Raw genomic sequence first — 20,331 nt, forward strand, 5'->3', positions numbered from 1 at the left:
ACATTCCTTAAACACAAAATTAGTAGGCTTAACAATCTTAGGCAAGTCTCTAATTGCAAAAATGCTACTAAACTTCACAATATTATCAAAGTTTATGTGACTGAATCTTATATGCCACAACTAATAGTTATCCACTTTAGCTACAAAACATGTCATCTTAGTAGGATTCAACTAAAATACATTACCTCTAGATGTAGTGCTAGTTCCAATCATCTTACCACCTTTTTCTTTGACAGTGTAGTTCTTCTTAGTGAAATGCAATAGATATCCCTTGTCCACCAATTGTCCAATACTCAGCAAGTTATGCTTCAATGTATCAACAAAATAAACATCATAAATGTTAGTTTTAACATCAAGACTAATGGATCTAATCCATTTTATATGACCAACTACATTGTTACAACCTCTAACAATACCTCCATCATGATTCTTGAATTTAACAAATTTATTCATATCACCAGTCATGTGATGTGAAAAACAACTATCAATTATCCAATCATGCTTCTTTTCTACTTGGGTAACTAGAGCTCTTACTTCTATAATTTCTCTACCAAGATCTTCTTACTTGATAACTAAAAATCCTAATTCATCATCACTTTCTCTTTGACCTTTCTCCTTAGATTCTTCATCTTCATTTGTATACAAACAATTTATATCTCTCTCTCTTCTAGAATTAAACTTTCCCTTATACTATTTCTCTCTTTTAGGACATTTAAAGATTTTCTTACCATGTTTTTTTCTTCTTACTAGAGGGCCATTCCTTTCTCAATCTTCTTGTCTTCATTAGCTATGTTGCTGCCAAAAAATTCTCCATAAGCGCTTGCAATCCTTGTTAGATTTGGTCAAATGTTCAGAGCACTAAAAGTTGTTTTGACCTTTGCAAGTTCTTTGGACTATCTCAGATCTACTTCTTCTGATTCTATTCTTCCAAGTAATGTTTCCTTTGTGAAATCCTTAGTATAGGGCATTACTAGTTGAATCATTTGTGCCATCAGCTTGATTTGTAGTGTCAAAATTTTCAAAATCTTCCATATGACTTCATCATCTTCCTTGGTTCCACCATGAGATCGAATTCCCTCAACCATTTCTGATATTCTGCCAACATAACTTCTTACAGATTCATCTTTCATCATTCTAGCATCTTGAAATGCACATATCCAATTCTATGATATCATTCTTTTTGCATTATCATTACCTTCAAAGGTAGATTCTCGTACTTTCATAATTACATAATATGTTACAAGTGACTTTTCCTAGCTGTATTCATTCTCTAAAAGAGTTGTTAGTAGAGCTTCTCTTACTATCATGTTACACATGAATAGATCTCTCTCTTATTCATTGCATCCTTCAAGATTTTCTTCTTCAAAGATTATCTTCTAACTTTTTGTCAAGATCCAATATCCCATACTCATGTACAATAAATGAGTCTTCATCTTCTCCTACCAACTATCATAGTTAGCCCCATTGAATCTTTGGTTATCTATTGTAAACATATTCACCATTGATTTCCCAAAGTTGCTAAGCTTATTCTTCAAGGACCTAATTCTCTGATACTAATTGTTAGAATATATAGTCTACTGATATAACTTTTTTTGGGGGGGAGTGGGGGGGGGGGGTGTGGGTGGGGGTGGAGGGTATGAGTCCCTATTAGGAAACTTTGAATCCCTATTAGGAGATCTCAACCTTGTTAGGAGCTATGGAAGATAAATGGACCCACTACCCAAACAACTTCAAAGGCAAGACCAATGATCCCACTATCCAAATGATCTTAGTATTATTCCTTGAATAATAATAGAATGATACTATATTTTTCCTTCCTATTTCTATATCCTATTAATTGTTCCTTTTCTCCTTCTAATGTTGTAACTAGATCATAAATCTGGTATCCAATAACTCCTTTGATCTTTACATGCATTCAATAAGCACTTTTCTCTTTATTGCACCTTTCAATTCAACAATGATCTCAATATGCATCATACACTATATAATCAAGGAAAAAATCTTTCCTTTATACCATATTTTCATAATAATTCCTTGAGTCAGCCTTGAGGCTTTCCAAAAAAATTAAAATAAGATAATTAATTGATTACAATTACAATAGCACTATCAACTCACAGTCTATACAAAACTTCACATGTACGATACTAAGGCTTGTGCACTCACTGATGTCATCAATAGACTATCCTATGTAATAGCCTAACTGTGCATGTCATCATTCCATCATAGATGTATGATAGACAACAATCATTAGGAACTACTTTACCTCTAAACTTCTCTATGTAAATCAAATAAAACTTCCATACATCTTCAACTTAGAATCTATGCACTTGACCATGTCATGAGGACACTATGCTGAACATGTCCATAATTGTGCATGACTAGATAATCAAACCTTTATTTGTGCCTTCTACTTAGCTAGTCTTTACAGATCCCATTCTATATTGACATAAATGATAAACATAGTCATGAATGCAACATATCAATACTCTCCAATGCCCAAGATGCTCCCCAAAGTAGTATCATTAGCATTCATGCTAATAGAAGGGGGAAAAATCCTCATACAAGTTGTCTTGAGACCATGAACCCCATTTCAATTTTAGAGCCACTGAGATTGGTAGAGGTTTATTAACTAAGTTATATTGACATAGAATCTTGAAAAATCTAGTCTTATTCGGTACTAGTGGTGATGTCATTTTTAATAAAGTACCCAAAAGAATCCCCAATCCATCTGACAACTTTATCATCCTAGAATTCCAAGGGGAGTCTTGATAATCATACCCATAATAAAGAAATAATGTGCAATTTGAGGGTTGGATTAAATCCCAGCTTCCATTTTTTTAGAACCAAATGTGCCTACCATAGTGTTAGGAGCTTTCCATAACAGTGTTTCTATCAACTTCAGCTATGAAGCTAAAAGAGAAAGAGAGATCTTGATATTGCTACAATGACCACAGATCCCACCAACCTCTATTTAGTCGAGAAGGATTCTAACCATATCCATATTAGGTCTTGAAAGACATAAACTTTCAAACTAGGCTCAAAGAGAGCCCAGAGGACATCAAGACAACTAATGACTCTGGTAGTGAAATCTTAGGTCATGTCGATCCCAAAACCACTTTTGGCAGTTTCCCATGTTTCAAAGGAGTTTTGGAACCCATGGAAATTCCTCTCCAACTAACTTAAGGATTATGATTTCTTTGGAAGCCACATCCATAGATGATTTCCTGGTGAGGGGTGGGGAGGCAAGAAGGCCAAATCATCAAAAATACCAGGTAGCCCAAAAGCGTCTAATATTAGATATGACCTTACCTCAAAAGGGGTAGCTTGTGATTTTGTAGATAAGACAATAAACATATCTGAGCAAGCTTGTGCTAGATCTCATGGGAACGGGGGAGTAGAGCCCTATGGGGAATGGAAAATCATAGGTGAGAGTTTTTTTTTTCTTATTGTGGTCTCTTTAGGTCTTGGTGTCTTTTTGTTGCCTCTTAGTTTGTTCCCTTTTTATGGTTTTTGGTGCTAGCTTTAGCTAGGTATAGTTGTTAATGGTAGTGGGCATGCATGTTGGTCAATATACTATTCCATTTAAGGACTTAATTCTCTTTTTATTTCTATAAGATAGTTGGATTTTTGGGTCCCTTGTTAAAATTTTATTTTAGCTTTAAGAAAAATTAAGTGGAAAATAGAGAGAGAGAAAAATGCAATGTAGAGAAATCAACTGAATAGAAGAATATTCATGATATTTTAAATATATGCCACTTTGAATTAGAGATTAGGAGGATAAGCATCCCAAACATTTTTCTATAAAAATCATCAACTTGAAGATATAGAAGGAGAACATCCTAGATCCTACAGAGCATGCAGCACTAGGGAAATTAACTATAAATTGATTAATCCCATTCATTTGCAAGATAAGTAAGAAGTTTGAAGAAGGAATTAGTGATAGTCTGATAATTTCCTAATCTATTATTTAAAGAGCCAACACATTGATAGAGGGCTAATGCATTTTATACATTTGTTACCACAGTTCCATAGGGTCAATCAGAGGTTTCTTTATGATTCCTTTAATCTCTTCCATGAAATTAAACTATCCATATCTACGTACTTGTAGAAGAGGACACAAGGTATTCTAAAATTAATGACAACAATTTCACTACATTTTGGGGGTGCATCAATTGCCTTAAAATACTCATAGTTCAATTCTTTCAAACTATGATAGACAATTTCTCTAAAGTGATTTAGACAATCTTATTCTATAGAACCTAGATTATCCTTCATATAATATTTTGTAAGTGACCATACTTTTCCCCCTCAATCCTTCTCACTCTACATCAAATAAGAGACATGATTAGCATGATTTCGCTTTATTCCTAGTCATAGATGATTGTTAGAGTAATTACCTCCATAGTTGAAAAATCATTTAGAATTCACCCTTGCAAGGTCATAAGATGAAAAAGTTTTGAGGAATCAGTTACAACTAAAAAATAATTATCCATAAAAGATCTCACCCTTTAAAAATATTGCAAGTGAACTTGGCCCAACACCAAGTGATAACACACGATTCTTGAAGTACTCTTCAATTGTTGGTATGTAACCATCTTTTGACCATTGTATTTCAAGAATTACCATATAGATGTGCTCTACCCATTGTACAAATAGAGTGTGCACATAATGAATCACACCTAAAAAGTAATTTCCAAGTATTTAAGCATATGCAATGAGAGAATAATTTAATTACACATATATTTTTTAATATAAGGGAGCATATCATGTCCTTGTTTCTTTGTCACCTACATATTTAATTCACTCATCATTTCATACCACACTTTGAAGATTATTTTCATATAGTTTGGAAGCTGATCTACAAGAGAAGTATCCCATCTAGACATAACAAAAAGTATCAGATACTTTGGTGTCAAGAGAAGTATTGAACTAGAATTTGAGAAATTACCTCTTCATTACTTCTATGAAAATTCGTAGCTCTTCTATTGTTGCATATATGTCATGAGAATCATCAATAACTCCTAATAAGATTTTTTCTTTGGTAATTTCAATTCTATATAATGAATAGTTAGGTTTAAATTAGGTCCCAGTAATGAACCATCCTAACACCCTTTGTCAACCTAAGTCCATTTTTGCCATACGTGGCTTTTTCCACCAACCATCTCAGAAAACATATGTAAAACAATAATTACTATTTGCATAAATTGTTAGACAACTAAAAAGTTAAAAAAAAAAAATAGTAATATTATATCTCACTCACTTTCAAATATATTTCAATTCCTTTTGATGCATAGATTTTCAATGTTGAAGTTTAATGTAACCAAGTCAACACAAGAAGTATTATGAGTGTATGGCATCCTATAAAACAAACAAATAAATAAATAATGTAGGAGATGATGAAAAATAAAGTGATTAAAAGAATAGGATTTTTTTTGTAAACCTAACTGAATAGGGTTTTTCGAAGTCATGCTTGATTATCATCATAAGCATCAATGTAGCTCCTCGCTTCTAGGTTCGACATACTTTCATGCCTAGAATACTTTAGTGTATATTTAGTCTAAAAAGATATTTGACGTAATTTTCAATTAGTTGAAAATATTTTTGTCCCTTTTCAAAACACCCTCTTCTATAATTCATCTTAGAAGATTTTTTGAAAGATGTTACTATCACTGACCTCTTTAGCAATTCTCTCATTACCTAAGATAAAATTTGTTAATAGTGATTCAATTAGATATCTAGAAGTGAAAAACCTTGCTTCATATTTCTAACATTTCTTTTTGAATAGGGACTTGACTCTCCAGGGAATGCAAGACTGGAAGCTCTTAATAGATTGACTATGCTTTTATGTTTCTTTGACCCACACAAGAGACGAAGTGCCCATTTTCATATGTAAAATTAATGAGAACCTCTCAGATTTTAAACATGATAGTATTATAAAAACAACTTATTTAGAGAGTAATAATCCAAAAAAAAATCTTTAATAAATATAATTTGCATCAATATCTTATCTACAGGGAAAATTTCTACATGGGAAGACATTGTAATGACAAACATAGTCATGAATACAACATATCAATACTCTCTAATGCTTAGGATGCTCTATAAAGTAGTATTCTCATACAAGATATCTTGAAGCCTTGAGATTTCAGAGCCATTGAGATTGCTAGAGGTTTATTCACTATGTTACATTCACATAGAATCTAGCAAAACCTAGTATGGCTTTAGTACTGATGGTGATGTTAGATTTAGTAAAGTACACAAAAGAATCCCTAATCTTGATCTAAAAGCTTTCTCATCCTAGAATTCCAAGGGAAGTCTGGGCAATAGGAAGCATACTAGAGGAAGCCTATATAGGTCTAAGGAAGCCTATATAGGTCTAGGCTTCGATTAAATCCTAGCTTCCATTTTCCTTCTACCAAAAGGTGCATACCAAAGTGCAAAGAGCTTGCCATAATCCTGTTCATGTAAGCTTTGGCTATGAAGCTTAAAAAGAAAGATAGATTCTAACATCACTAAAATGGTCAAGATCCCCCTTGCCTCCATTTAATCGAGCACTATTTTCTAAAAATATCCAAATTAGGTCTAAAAGACAAAAACTTTCCAACTAGGCTTAGAGAGATCACAAAGGATATTGAGTCAACCACCAAGTCTAGTAGTGAAATCTCAAGTTCTTTCAATCTCAAAACCATTTTTGGGAGTTCCCTGTGTTCCAAATGAGTTTTGAAACCCATAAAAACCCCTTTCTAATTCAACTTCAGGATTGCAATTTCCTTGGAGCCCACATCAACAGATGGTCCCCTATTGAAGGGCAACCTAGGAAGGTGAGATCATTAGAAATGCCAGGCAGCCTAGAAGGGTCCAATATGAGATGTGACCATATCTTAGTAGAGGTGGCTTGTTATTTCATAAATAACACCAGAAATAGTACCCAAAAATCTTGTGCTATATCTCAGGGATGGGCAGAGGGCGGGGGCAATCTAGGACATGGAAAATCATTTGTGGGAGTTGCAAGTAGGAGTTTTTTTTTCTTGTTGTGGTATCTTTAGGTCTTGGGTTCTTTTGGTTGTCTCTTAATTATTTCCTTTTTGTTTCTAGTTTTTGGTGTTTTCTTTAGCTAGGTGTAGATGTTAATGGTAGTGGTTGTGCTTGTTGGTTAGTACATTTTTTTGTTTAAAGACATAATGCTCTTTTTATTTCTATAAGACAATTAGAGTTTAGGGTCCCCTATAAAAGAACTTTTTTTGGATTTAATAAAAAATAAGTGGAAAATAGAGAAAAGAAAAATTGGAATGTAGGAGTAATCAACTAAATAGAAGATTAGTCATCATATCTCAAACATATACCACTTCGAATTAGAGATTAGGAGGAGAAGGATCACAAACAATTTTCTATAAAAATCATCAACTTGAAGATATAGATGCAAAACAACCTAGATCCTATAGAGCATGAAGCGTGGGGAAATTTTCTAGATTTATTACATTAATTAGGTTAGTTTCTAAGTTTTTTTTGAATAAATAAATAAGTTAGAGATATATTTGCCAAAGTTATTCTCATAAGTAGTCTTTGTAAGGGAAAATAAGCCTATATAAAGATGTAGACATCAATGTATAATACAATTCAATATCAATTTCATATCAATTTTGTATGTATCTGAATGTATCCAAAAAATCTAAATCAATACATTCAACATTTTACATTTTAGCTCTTTCATTTGGTATCATAGTGGGTTGATCAATGGAGAGAATAATAGATTTTTTATGACCAAACCCAATTTTTTGTGAATAACTAGGAAGTTGGAGGCAATGGAGGTTGGAGGACTTTTATCATCTTGAGCTAGCTTCTCACTTAGATATGATTGCTACATGAGAAGCACCTATTTGTGTCCCTATAAAGTTAGGTCTTGGAAAAATATCCCTAAATATAAGAGAGGACTTGATAGATTTGTGTTGCTAAAGAAAAGAGGACACTTGGTTGCGTGATTGTCCTTGTATGGAGTGATGGGTGCAGGATTTGAAGAATGACATTAGAGACACTTAGAGGAGATATCAACTTTCAGAGGAAATACATACATGACATATTAGTTGTGATTGTTTCTATGAAGCTTGAGGAGGCATTAGACACACTTAGAGGAGATGTGGACTTTCAAAGGAAAGACATCTAATGTGTAGCACTAAAGGAGGCATTAGGCACACTCCATGGAGATGTGAAATATAGGGAAAACTATGTCTCATTGTGTAAGGGAGGTGGAAAAAATGTTATTATGAGGACAACTTCTAATTTGTAGTCTGAAGTTGTGATGTGAGGGAAACTTTAGGATTAGGATTTGCAATCTAAAGTTGCAGAGAGGAAATCTACTTTCAAAGATTAGTGAAGGAATTTCATCAAAGTTTTCAGAGGAATAATATTGATGAAGGCTTTCACTTTTATTGGATTAATATAATAAGGGGGAATGTTGGACTTATTACATTAATTAGGTTAGTTTCTAGTAAGTAAGAATGTTAGATCTGTAATGTAATAAGGGTGAATGTTAGATTTATTACTTTTAAATAAATAATTAAGTTAGAGATATAGTTGCCAAAATTTTTTCACATAAGTAGTTTTTGTAAGGGAAAATAAGGCTATACAAAGATACTTAGACATCAATGTATAATAAAATTCAATATCAATTCAGTATCAGTTCTGTATGTATCAAAATGTGTCCAAAAAATCTGAATCTATAAAATCAGCATTTTACATTTTATCTCTTTCAAAATTAACTATAAATTGATTTTAATCTTCACAAGATAACTCAGAAGTATGAGGAAGGAATTTGGCATAGCCTAAGGATTTCTTAATGTATTTTTTAAAGAGCCAACACATTGATAGAGGGCTAATGCATTTTATACATTTATTACCATAGTTCTACAGGGTGGATCAAAGTTGTCTTTATAATTTCTTTACTCTCTTTCATGGAATCATAATATCCATCTCTATTCTTGTAGAAGAGCACACAACATATCCTAAAATTAAATAGAACCATTTCACCACAATTTGGGGGTGCATCAATTGCCTTAAAAATACTCATAGTTCATTTCTTTCAGAGTATGATCAATAATTTCTCTGAAGTTATTTAGACAATCTTCTTTTGTAGAACCTAGATTATCCTTCATATAACATTTTGCAAGTGACCATTCTTGTCCCCTTTGATCCTTCTCACTCTACATCAAATAAGAGACATGATTAGCATGTTTTCGATTCATTCCTTGTCATAGTTGATGGATAGAATAATTACCTCCATAGTTTAGAAATCATTTAGAATTCATCCCTGCAAGGTCATAAGATGAAAAAGTTTCTAGGAATAAGCTACAACTATAAAATCATTATCGGTAACAATCTCACCCATTAAAAATATTGCAAGTGAACTTGGCCCAACACCAAGTGATAAGACATGATTCTTGAAGTACTCTTCAATTGTTTGTATGTATCCATCTTTTTCCCATTGTCTTTCAAGCATTACAACATTGATGTACTCTACCCACTATCCAAATAGAGTGTGCAAATAATGAATCACTCCTAAAAAGTAATTTCCATGTATCTAAGCATATAAAATGAAAGAATAATTTAATTACATACATGTTTTTTAATGTAAGGGAGCATGTTTCTTTGTCACCTCCATAGTTAATTCATTCATCATTTTATACCTCACTTTGAAGATGATATTCATATAGTCTGGAAGTTGATCTACTAGAGAAGTATCCCATCTAGACATAGCAAAAGTTATCAGATACTTTGGTTTCAAGAGAATTATTGAACTAGAATTTGAGAAATTACCTCTTGATCGCTTCTGTGAAAATTTGCAACTCTTCTATTGTTGCATATGTATATGTGTCATAAGTATCATCAATAACTCTTAACAAGAAAAATATTTTGGTGATAGCAATTCTAAATTATGAATACTTAGGCTCAAATAAGGTGCTTATAATGGACCATTCTAGCACGCTTTGTTGGCCAAAGTCCATTTCTACCATACATGACTTTTTCCACCAACTATCTCATACAACATACATAAAATACAAATTACTATTTGCTTAAATTGTTAGACCGTTAAAAGTTTTAAAAAAATATAGTAATATTATATCCGACTCAGCTTGAAATATCTTTCAATTCCATTTGATACATAGATTGTTCAATGTCGAAGTTTAATATAGCCAAGTCAACACAAGAAGTATTATGAACATATAGCATCCTGTAGAATAAACAAATATACAATATAGAATATGATGAACAAACGAGTGGTTTAAAAAACGAGGAAATTTTTAAAAACTTACTTGAATAGGGTTTTTCTAAGTCATGCTTGATTATTATCATAAGCATCAATGTAGCCCCTTGCTTCTAGGTTGGACATACTTTCGTGCCAAGAAAACTTTAGTGCATATTCAGTCTCAAAAGATATTCGACATAAATGTTCAATCAGTTGAAAATCGTTTTTTCCCCTTTGAGAACACCCTCTTCTAGAAGTCATCATAGAAGATTTTTTTGAAAGATAGTACTGTCACTAACCTCTTCAGCAATTCTCTCATTACTTAAGATATAATTTATTAATAGCGATTCGCTGAGATACATAGAAGCAAACAACCTTGCTTCTTCCATTATCGTTTCACCAGGGAATGCAAGACCGGAAGCTCTAGATTGACTATGCTTCTATGCTCTATGTGTCTTTGACCGGCACAAGAGAAGAAGCGTCCATTTTCATATTTAAAATTATTCAGCACCTCGGAGGTATTAAACATGTTAGCATTATAGAAACAGCTTAATTAAACAGTAATAATCACCACCAATATCTGATCTAGAAAGAAACGTTCTACCTGTGAAGACATTGTATCGATGGATCCTATGTGTTCGAAATCCCAGTGCTGTAGTATTGAGATCTGCAAAGAAGCTCTCCCTACCCTATCCAATTCCCTTTTCACTCCAATATCTTCCCCATAAAATAATCGTGTTGTTCATAAAAATTAATGACTATAAAAGTACATGATTGAGCAAATACTTACGCGTAAACATAGTCAAGAGCTATGCAAGATCTTTACTCTAGAGCGTCAATATCTTTCTCCAATCAATTATTTCCTCAAGACCATCCAGCGCATTTAGCATGTTCTGTGGAAAACCTTCCTAACATATATGAATATCCTCTCCTTGATAGATGATAGGAAATGAATTCATGTGATAAGAAATTGCATTCACTTGAACTTAAATCTGACATATACATAATATCTTTCACTTATTTCAAAAATTTTGTTTGAATATTTATTTATATATTTATTTTAATACTGATATGTGATCAAGGCAAATTATACCTTGAAGGCAGTTACACCCAATGACAATTTGGATGAAGATCGTTTTAAGAAATGTAATAACAATATGCCAACATTTCCTAAACAACTTGTTCAAAATCTGCAATAGCAAGACCAATAATAGCCTTGGCATTGGCTTTATCATCTCTCGTGTTCCACTCCAATAATTTATTTGCATCTGTAAGTGTCTTCCTCACTATTCCCCATAAGGTTTTATTCATCAATTGCATTTGCATTTTAATTCTCCATGTATGAAAATTAAAACTTGAATAATTATCTACTAAATTCTCCATTGAATAACAAACCTTTTGGTATCTGCAAATACAACTCCACTTGAATTTGTAAAGAAAATGGGTTTAAACACATTGCACAAATCAATAAAATCTTGACAATAAAAAAACTCCCCATATACATACTCTTGTATTTCGTCACCATATATCAGTCACTTTCAAGCATCTTAGATCACTGCTCCTAATTGAATCTCAACAAGTTAAACAACTTAAATAGTAGAGAATGACCCCTATTAGCCAGCACATGATGTATTAGTTTGGTTTTCTTTATATGTGGGTTTATCAAATTGTGTAGAGAAAATCCTCATTGAATCCTATGCAGGCTCCTCTCTATGAAATTAGTTTATGTAGCAGCTGCCTCAACTAAACAATCTTATTACGAACTGCCATTGCCTTGAATCCTACCACTGTTAGCAATCTCAACCATTGCATAGAAGGCTCATCATCAACACATCGCACAGAAAGATCAACTCTTTAATCCATGCAAAACATGAAATGAAATTACACATGATTGAACTCAGCAGAGAAGGAAGAAGACATCAAATAGACACACACAAATATATATATATATATGTGTGTGTGTGTGTGTGTGTGTGTGTGTGTGTGTGTGTGTGTGTGTGTGTGTGTGTGTGTAGACACAAATATATATATATATATGTATATATGTATATAGATATATATATGTATACATATATACATATATACATATATATGTATATGTATACATATATACATATATATATATATGTATACATATATACATATATATACATATATATATGTATACATATATACATATATATACATATATACATATATATATATATGTATACATATATACATATATATACATATATATGTATACATATATATATATAGATATATATAGATATATATATATATATGTATATATACATATATATATATATGTATGCATATATATACATACATACATACATATATATATATATATATATTTATATATATACACATACATACATACATACATACATACATACATACATATATATATATATATATATAATGTTACTCATCAATTTGGTGAGCAACAAGCAATGCTAGTGCCTCAGGAATCAAAACCCATGAAGTTAATGTTGGATTGGAAATATGATTGGCTTCCAAATCTCTGTGCTTTGATACCATATATGATTAAATTCAACTCACTTCCATCATAACCAAAGTGTAACAGATATATTTCTTTGTTGATTCCTAGGTCACCTTCTTCTGTTGGTGGGCCCACTGAGGCACCTGCTCCCTTGAAACTATCTACTAGTAGGTCAACTTCCCCTCATCCAATTTTAAGATTTTTGTGGGATTCTAATTGTGAATTGTTAAAAGAGGTTGAATGGATGGTGGCAGACAAGAAAAATAAGGAGAATAAAATAGGCTTTTAGAGGAAAGGGGTCCCTAAGAAGATTCTGGAAGGTGTTGACCAATGAATCACTAGTGCAATAGTCAAGTTGTCCTAGTTAAGATCTCTATTGCTAACTGAAACTAGAGCAGTTTCCATTCCTTATATTATGGTTAGAGTTATTTATTGAAATGTCACATGCCTTAATAGTCTCCTTAAATAACATATGCTAAATTGTGTTTTACTAGAATCTAAAGTTAACATTGTACTCATTCAAGAAACCAAGATGAGTAAGGAAAATTTGGACAAGGTGATGACCAACATTTGGTCAAGTTCCTCTTGGTTTTTGTAGGAGTCCCATGGAGCTTCTAGAGGGCTGCCTATTGTGTGGAATGTGAATAAAATAATAGGTACTCTTTTAAATTCTAATGAGATCTCTATCATTTTATCTTGTCATCATATTATTAGTGGATGGTACTAGAATGTGGTGAATATATATTCTTTAAACTCTAGAGGGAAATGGAAAAAACAAAGGGACTACTTAGAGAATATTAGCTGGAGATTTCAACACCCCTCTTCATCCTTCAGAGAAACTGGGGGACCCTAAATATTTCAGGGATGTTATAGTAGACCTAGCTAAATTCTTTATGTCTACTAGTCTGATGGAATTGGACCTTAATGGGGCACAATTTACATGGTCCAATAGAAAACAAGGAGAAAGCCTCGTTCAAGTTAGGCTAGAAAGAATAGCTCTCTTGTCTAACTGGTGTAATATTGATGACTTCACCTTGGAAGCTAAACCCCACTCTTGGTCTGACAATAGTGCTATCCTTCTTGAATAGAAAGTGGGAAAGAGATGTTTAGGCACTTTCAAATTCAAAATTATGTGGAAATCCAATATAAAGTTAAGGGACATAATCTATGAATGGTGGATAACCCCTACTAAGTCATCTCCTTGACTTGTCAAAGACAAGGTTAAAAATGGAACAAATTTTCTTTTCATAAAAAAAATTATTAGAAAAATGAACTGGAAGGTAAACTTATTACTTCCTAGAAATATCTGCAAGCTAATTTGAATGAGAAGGCTTCTCAAATTGTGAAGAGTGCCTATAGAGAGAAATGACTCTCCATCTATGATTAGGAAGAGACTTTTTGGAAGCAAAAATCTAGGGCCAAATGGCTCAATGAAGTTGATAGAAATACTAGATTTTTCCATCAAACTACATTGAAACATAAGAGAAAAAATAGAATTAGATCTCTTAAATGTGCCAATGAGGTAGTGATTACTGAAGAAAATGGCATCAACACTGAAGTGAGAAATTGCTTTTAACTGAGAGGATTTGTTGACAGTGGAGTGGATAATCCTTTTGATTTGTTATGTTGCATTCCTATCCTTGTTTCTCCTAAGGACAATGCTTCCATGTATAAAAAGGTTGACAAGGAAGAAATTAAATGTGTTTCCTTCTCCTTCCAAGGATTCAAGCCCCCTAGAATTCTTTCATAAGTATTAGGATATTGTGGGTGAAGATGTGTTTAAATTTGTGTGCCACTTCTTTATAATGGAAATAATGGAAAATAAGACTAATCAAACCTATATTGTTCTTATCCCTAAAAATGTTTCCCCCCTTTATATGGAACACTTCCATCCTATATGCCTCTATAATACTATTTCAAAATTATAGAAAAGGTTTTAGTGGATCAAATGAAATTGGCCATGGATAAATTGATTTCTAAGAATAAAAAAAAGGTTTTTTTGGAGGGAGGAGCATTATCGATGTGGTCATCACTGTAGACACCTAAATTTGATTACACCGCTTTAGTAATCCTATTTAGTTATCTCTAAAGGCATCATTAATTAAATTCTTATTTAATTAATTCTTTGTCATCCCCTAGCTGATTAATTTAATTAATCATCTATAGTCCTAATTGATAAATCAAATAACCTATCATTTATCAATTAAATTCTTTTCTCCTATCTAATTCCAAAAATCCCCATTTATTAAATAAATCTATTTGATAAATGAAATCCTCAAATTCAAAAACCCCTAACCTATCTCTAATCCTCCATTTAGCCTAATCCACTCCATCCACCCATACTAACCAAGCTTAGCCACTAACTCACCCACCCTCATTAATTCCATCCACTTGCACATCTCTAACATCCCTAATCTAATCCTAAACCCAAGCCTAATCCACCCCCTAATGTTGTTAGATTCCTTAAACAAGTTTAAGAATTTCCTAATCCAAACCAAAGTCTCCCCTCAAAAAAGCCCAACCACTAAGTCATGAGTGCTCTTACAAAACATAAAAGACTCTTACAAGCCCACTCATGACTCTTACACCCATCTTCCACACTCTTCCCTCTTCCACACTCATTCCTCTTACATCCCTCTTACATACTCAACCCCACTCATCATGCCTTTAACCAACCCTTTACCCTACCCTCTCACACTCATCCTCCTTGTGACAAGTGTCACCTTCCCAATGGTGCTAAATAAGCACAATCCATGTGCTCCCCTTTGAGTGCATCTTAGCCCTCCTTAAGCCTTCATCAATCCTTGCATCTAAGCCCTCCATCCCTCTACCCCTTAGCCTATAAATTGAATCCCATCAACAATCTTTGAGCTAAAGTTACCATGCTATTTTGAGAACCAAAGCCATCAATCTTGCCCTTATAATGCCAAATTGAGAGCTCACAAAGCTACCAATTTGCCATTACCCATCTCCATTGAAGTAGCTTTTGAGCATCTTCAACATACATCCACAGCAAAAGGACACATCTACAGAATCAAGAAAGCATGGAGTGTTTTCTCTTGTGAAGTTTGCACTTCTTGTTTGCTTTCTTTGTCTAAGCATATATGTGAATTTAGTTTTTGGTTTGTGAATGTTTACTTTATTTGTTAATGTTCTTTGCATACTAAATCTTTTTCTACAATCACTACTTATGAGATATTAAATTCTATAAATGCCAATGATAAACTAGCAATGGCCCTTAAGCTTGACATTTGCAATGTCTATGATAGGGTGAAGTGGTCTTTCCTAGATAAAATGCTAGACAAATTTGGTTTCCCTAGAAAGTTCCAGAAGATGATTATGAATTGCATCACTACCATGAGTTATGAAGGTTTAGTTAATGGATCCCCTTAAGGTTTTTTTAACATCAGAATTGGACTCAACAAAGGAAACCCTCTTTCTACTTATATTTTTATAATTATGGTAGAAGTCCTTAGCAGGAACCTAAGAAAACTTAATCTCTCTATATTTATTTATGGTATCAAAGTTGCCTCTGACATCCCCTTGTCTACTGACTAGAAATTTAAGGACCATACTATGCCTTTTGGTGAAGCTATTTTATCTAAGGCTAAGGCTTGCAAATCCCATTAATCTAATTATGCTAAGTTATCTGCATAATATATCAACTTCCAAAAAAGAAAACTTTTCTTTTTGAATACTACACATGACATTAACTTTATATTTATGCTAATCTAGAATTTCACATCTAATGTATCTTAGACATGTATCCTAGCCTCCATTTCTCTTCAAAGAAACCTAGTCACCTGTGTTGGAATGGTGTGATTAAAAAGTTCCAAAGGAATCTTGTAGGATAGAAAGAAAAAAAATTAATTTTTGGGGGTAATCTTCTTGTTGGTATAATTTAATATTCACTAATTACACTTACTTAATCTTACTTAGGATAATGCATTGCATAGTAGTTTTCAATTGAGACAATTAAGAGTTTGCACCTTAATTAAACACATGGTGTAGGAGAATTCCACTCTAGGTTGTCATAGTTGTTATCTCATTCCACCTTTAGTGCACTTATCACATTATCATCCTCATCATTGCACATACTTTATTGCATAAAGGAGGATGATCCACCTTTGGTGGACACATGATTCCACCTTGTGTGGGTGATAGCTTATCTTCTCCTTAGCATTCTCTCTTATCACCTCTCCTATATAAGGAGGTCTATTATGTAAATTTTAAGTAAATCCATTGGATGTTAATCAAGTCCATTATTAGTAATAGAATTCTTGCATCTTCATGGAATTGTTTTGCCAATCTCTTGTGGAATTTATCTTGGTCTTTCATTTAATCCTAGGGGTGTTGTAGTCACCTAAAAATCTAACATGGTATCAAAGCTCTTGTGGTGTGAAGACTTCTTCTCGAGAATTGTAATCTTGGCTTAACTCATTGTTGGTGCAACATTTGGAAATTTGGACATCATAATTTGGAGGAGATTTTAGGATTCATGTTTTGTGACCTTCTATTACAAGTGATAATTAGAGCTTGTTGGTGCAAATCAAAGTTTGGTATCATATAGAGGATGTCCAAAAACCCCTAAATCAAATTCTATTTCACCCAAATTAGACATCTAAGGCCAAATCTAGAGTCATTTGATTTTTGAAGGTGCAGTGGGAGTGGTTCAGAAAAAATATTTCAAAGATGATTTTTAAACAACGATATCTCCCTCACATGGACTCCTTTTTTAGAGCAATTTTTTTGTTTTGGGTTAGAATTGCACAATCTACATAGTGGTCAGGTGATTTCAGATCTCTATCTCAAATTTTTTTAGAAAATTGCAAATCCCATTTTTGCAACTTTCAAGGCTTTGTTTCATCACATCTGGTAACATTTTTAGGTACAATTTTTTTCAAAGAGCGTAATTTTTTCTATACTTTCTAGATCTGTAATTAGATTTTAGTAATTTGGAGTGGACATATCACTTTCAAAAATAGGTCCTTTTTTACTATATTTGCACTTGGTGATTACTTAGATTTCAAATTTCTTAATTGAATCAATAATTTGAAGGAGTTATTAGTAGATTTTAGTCATTCTTTGATTCATTATGGATTTTTTTATAGTTCCATTACTCACTCCATATAATTATCATGAATAAAAACAAGTAGTTCCTAATCAATTAATGAGTATTGGATTGCTTAGAATGATTATTGGATAGGATCTAAAACCAGCTATAGCTGTTGTAGAAAGAAGGAAATGGTTTTGATCGAAGGCATAAAGAACTTGACTCTCTTAGGTCTACCATCTCCAATGATATTCTATATCATGCTGCATCCTACACACATCCTCATGATGCCTGGATAACACTGGAAGAATCTTTGGTAAATCTGATAGAATGAGAAAATTCAAATTTGAGAATGAGCTTATAGGTCTAAGTCCATGTGATTTGACAATATTCAAGACCTTTTCTCTAAGTTCAATTCCATTATATTGGAGCTTTCTAATTTTTTCATTCCTAAAGATGATGGGCAATTGATATTATCTATTCTTTCCAAGCTAGGTCCTGAATATTCAATCTTTGCCTCCACATTCTATGCTACTATGGATGCTCTAGGTAGTGCATACAAAATGCCTTCTCTTGATGAATTTGTAGCTTATCTCACAAGAGAACAAGAAAAGTTAGCACATATGGGTCAATTGAAGCCTTCCAAGTATCAAGTGTTTCTTGCAAATGACTCCTCTCAAAAGGCTCCCAAAGGAAAGGGAAACAAACAATACAAGATCCTAAGGAATATGAAAAAGGTGATGAGTCTCCTTCATAGCATAATATTGAATCCAAGTCCACTTCAAGACAGGAATAATCTAGAAGAAAGAGAGATAAATGTGCTTATTGAAAAAAGTTAGGACATAATGAGCATAAATGTTTCCATAAGAAGATTGATAAGCTCACTCACATTCTTCAAAAGAACAATATTCAGCTACCCTCATGAGTGTCTTCTTCTTCTTCTACACATCAGGCAACTTCTACATCTACATCTACATCATCATCCAAAGGTAAAGGACAAGTACTCATTGCTTCCACACATCCCGAGCAAGGGAAATGACTTCTTGATTCAGGTGCATCACATCACATGGTGTCTTCTATGGATATGTTTTCTTCTATTGAGCCTTGTACTTCTCCACATATATTGATGGGTTATAACACATACATGAAGGTTTGTGGAAAAGGTTCTATTCCTATGGGAGAGGGTACATTTAAAGATGTTCTTTGTGTACCATCCATGACCACTAATCTTCTTTCCGTTTACCAAATTAATCATGGGGCACAAGGTAAATTTTTTGAGTTCACTCCTAATTATGTGTATATTAGGGACATGGAGACTAAAATATGTCATAGCTATGCGAGTTGTTGATCATACATTATTCTTGTATTATTTTGTGGATTTTGTTGGTAATGATGATGATATTCATGATGTACCTAACCCCTTATCAAGGGTGAATAATTCATGTTAGGAGAACATTGGAGACTTGGATTATTTTTTTCTTGAGACAAGTGTTGAACTTCCTACTCATCCACCTCCTACTTCATCCGATATGAGTTCTACTATTCAGTAGGATGATCTTTATGCTTTAGATCTTACAGTGTGGGATAAATTCTTGGATGCTCTTTCAGATGAGTTTCATAATGCAAATTTAGTTAACACATCTAAGGGGATTTCTCTTGGTGATACTTATTCACCTTCTTTGGAGATTGGATTTCCCAACTCTTCATGTTGTCTTATTTTTTCACATCTCATAGGTTAGCTTGATGGTGTGACAGAATCTTTGAGTTTGGAGACACCTATTCAGTCTTCAAAGATGCATACATAGAGACCTACTTCCCCCTTCCACACTTTTGACATTGAGTGGCTTCTTCATCATTTGATGTATTTATCTCTTCCTAAGGGGAGACATGTTTCTTTTAGGAATTGGATTATATTTTTCTTCCAGGTACTCTTCATCTACATTGGAGCTTCTTCATTATGGGGGGCATATCATGTGTCCTTATTTCTTTCCTATGGGGGGATCATTATTTTTATATACATGATGTATGTAATTTTTGGAGGGTATTGCGTACTCTATTCATCCATGCATCTTGTTCTCATCTCTCTTTTTGGAGGAGGCTTTTTTCCATGAAGTTTTCTCTCTTTCTCCACTTTATGAGAGATTGCATTTCATGTATTGCATTTCATATTTTACATGGGTACCTAAAATGGGTTGTTAGTTTAAGTGAATTCCCCTAAGTTACACTTAAGGGGGGGTGTTGGTATAATTAAATATTAACTAATTACACTTACTTAAGCTTACTTAGGATAATGCATTGTATAGTAGTTTGTGATTGAGACACTTAAGAGTTTGCACCTCAATTAAACACATGGTGTAGGAGAATTCCACTCTATGTGTTCATAGTTGCTATTTCATTCCACCTTTAGTGCACTTATCACATTATCATCCTCATCATTGAACATACTTCATTAAATAATAGAGGATGATCCACCTTTGGTGGAGATGTGATTCCATATTTTGTGTGTGATAGCTTATCTTCTCCTTATCATTA

General features: G+C 33.1%; 1 pseudogene; it reads right to left on the minus strand.

The window, feature by feature from the left end:
* Positions 1-9,331: 9,331 nt before the first annotated feature.
* On the minus strand, positions 9,332-11,566 carry LOC149562964 (taxadiene synthase-like; annotated as a pseudogene).
* Between the last annotated feature and the right edge of the window lie 8,765 nt (positions 11,567-20,331).

This window comes from Cupressus sempervirens, chromosome 4 (genome assembly GCF_028749045.1).
Source record: "Cupressus sempervirens isolate cs-2001-9-10 chromosome 4, ASM2874904v1, whole genome shotgun sequence".
In the NCBI taxonomy this organism is placed as follows: domain Eukaryota; kingdom Viridiplantae; phylum Streptophyta; class Pinopsida; order Cupressales; family Cupressaceae; genus Cupressus; species Cupressus sempervirens.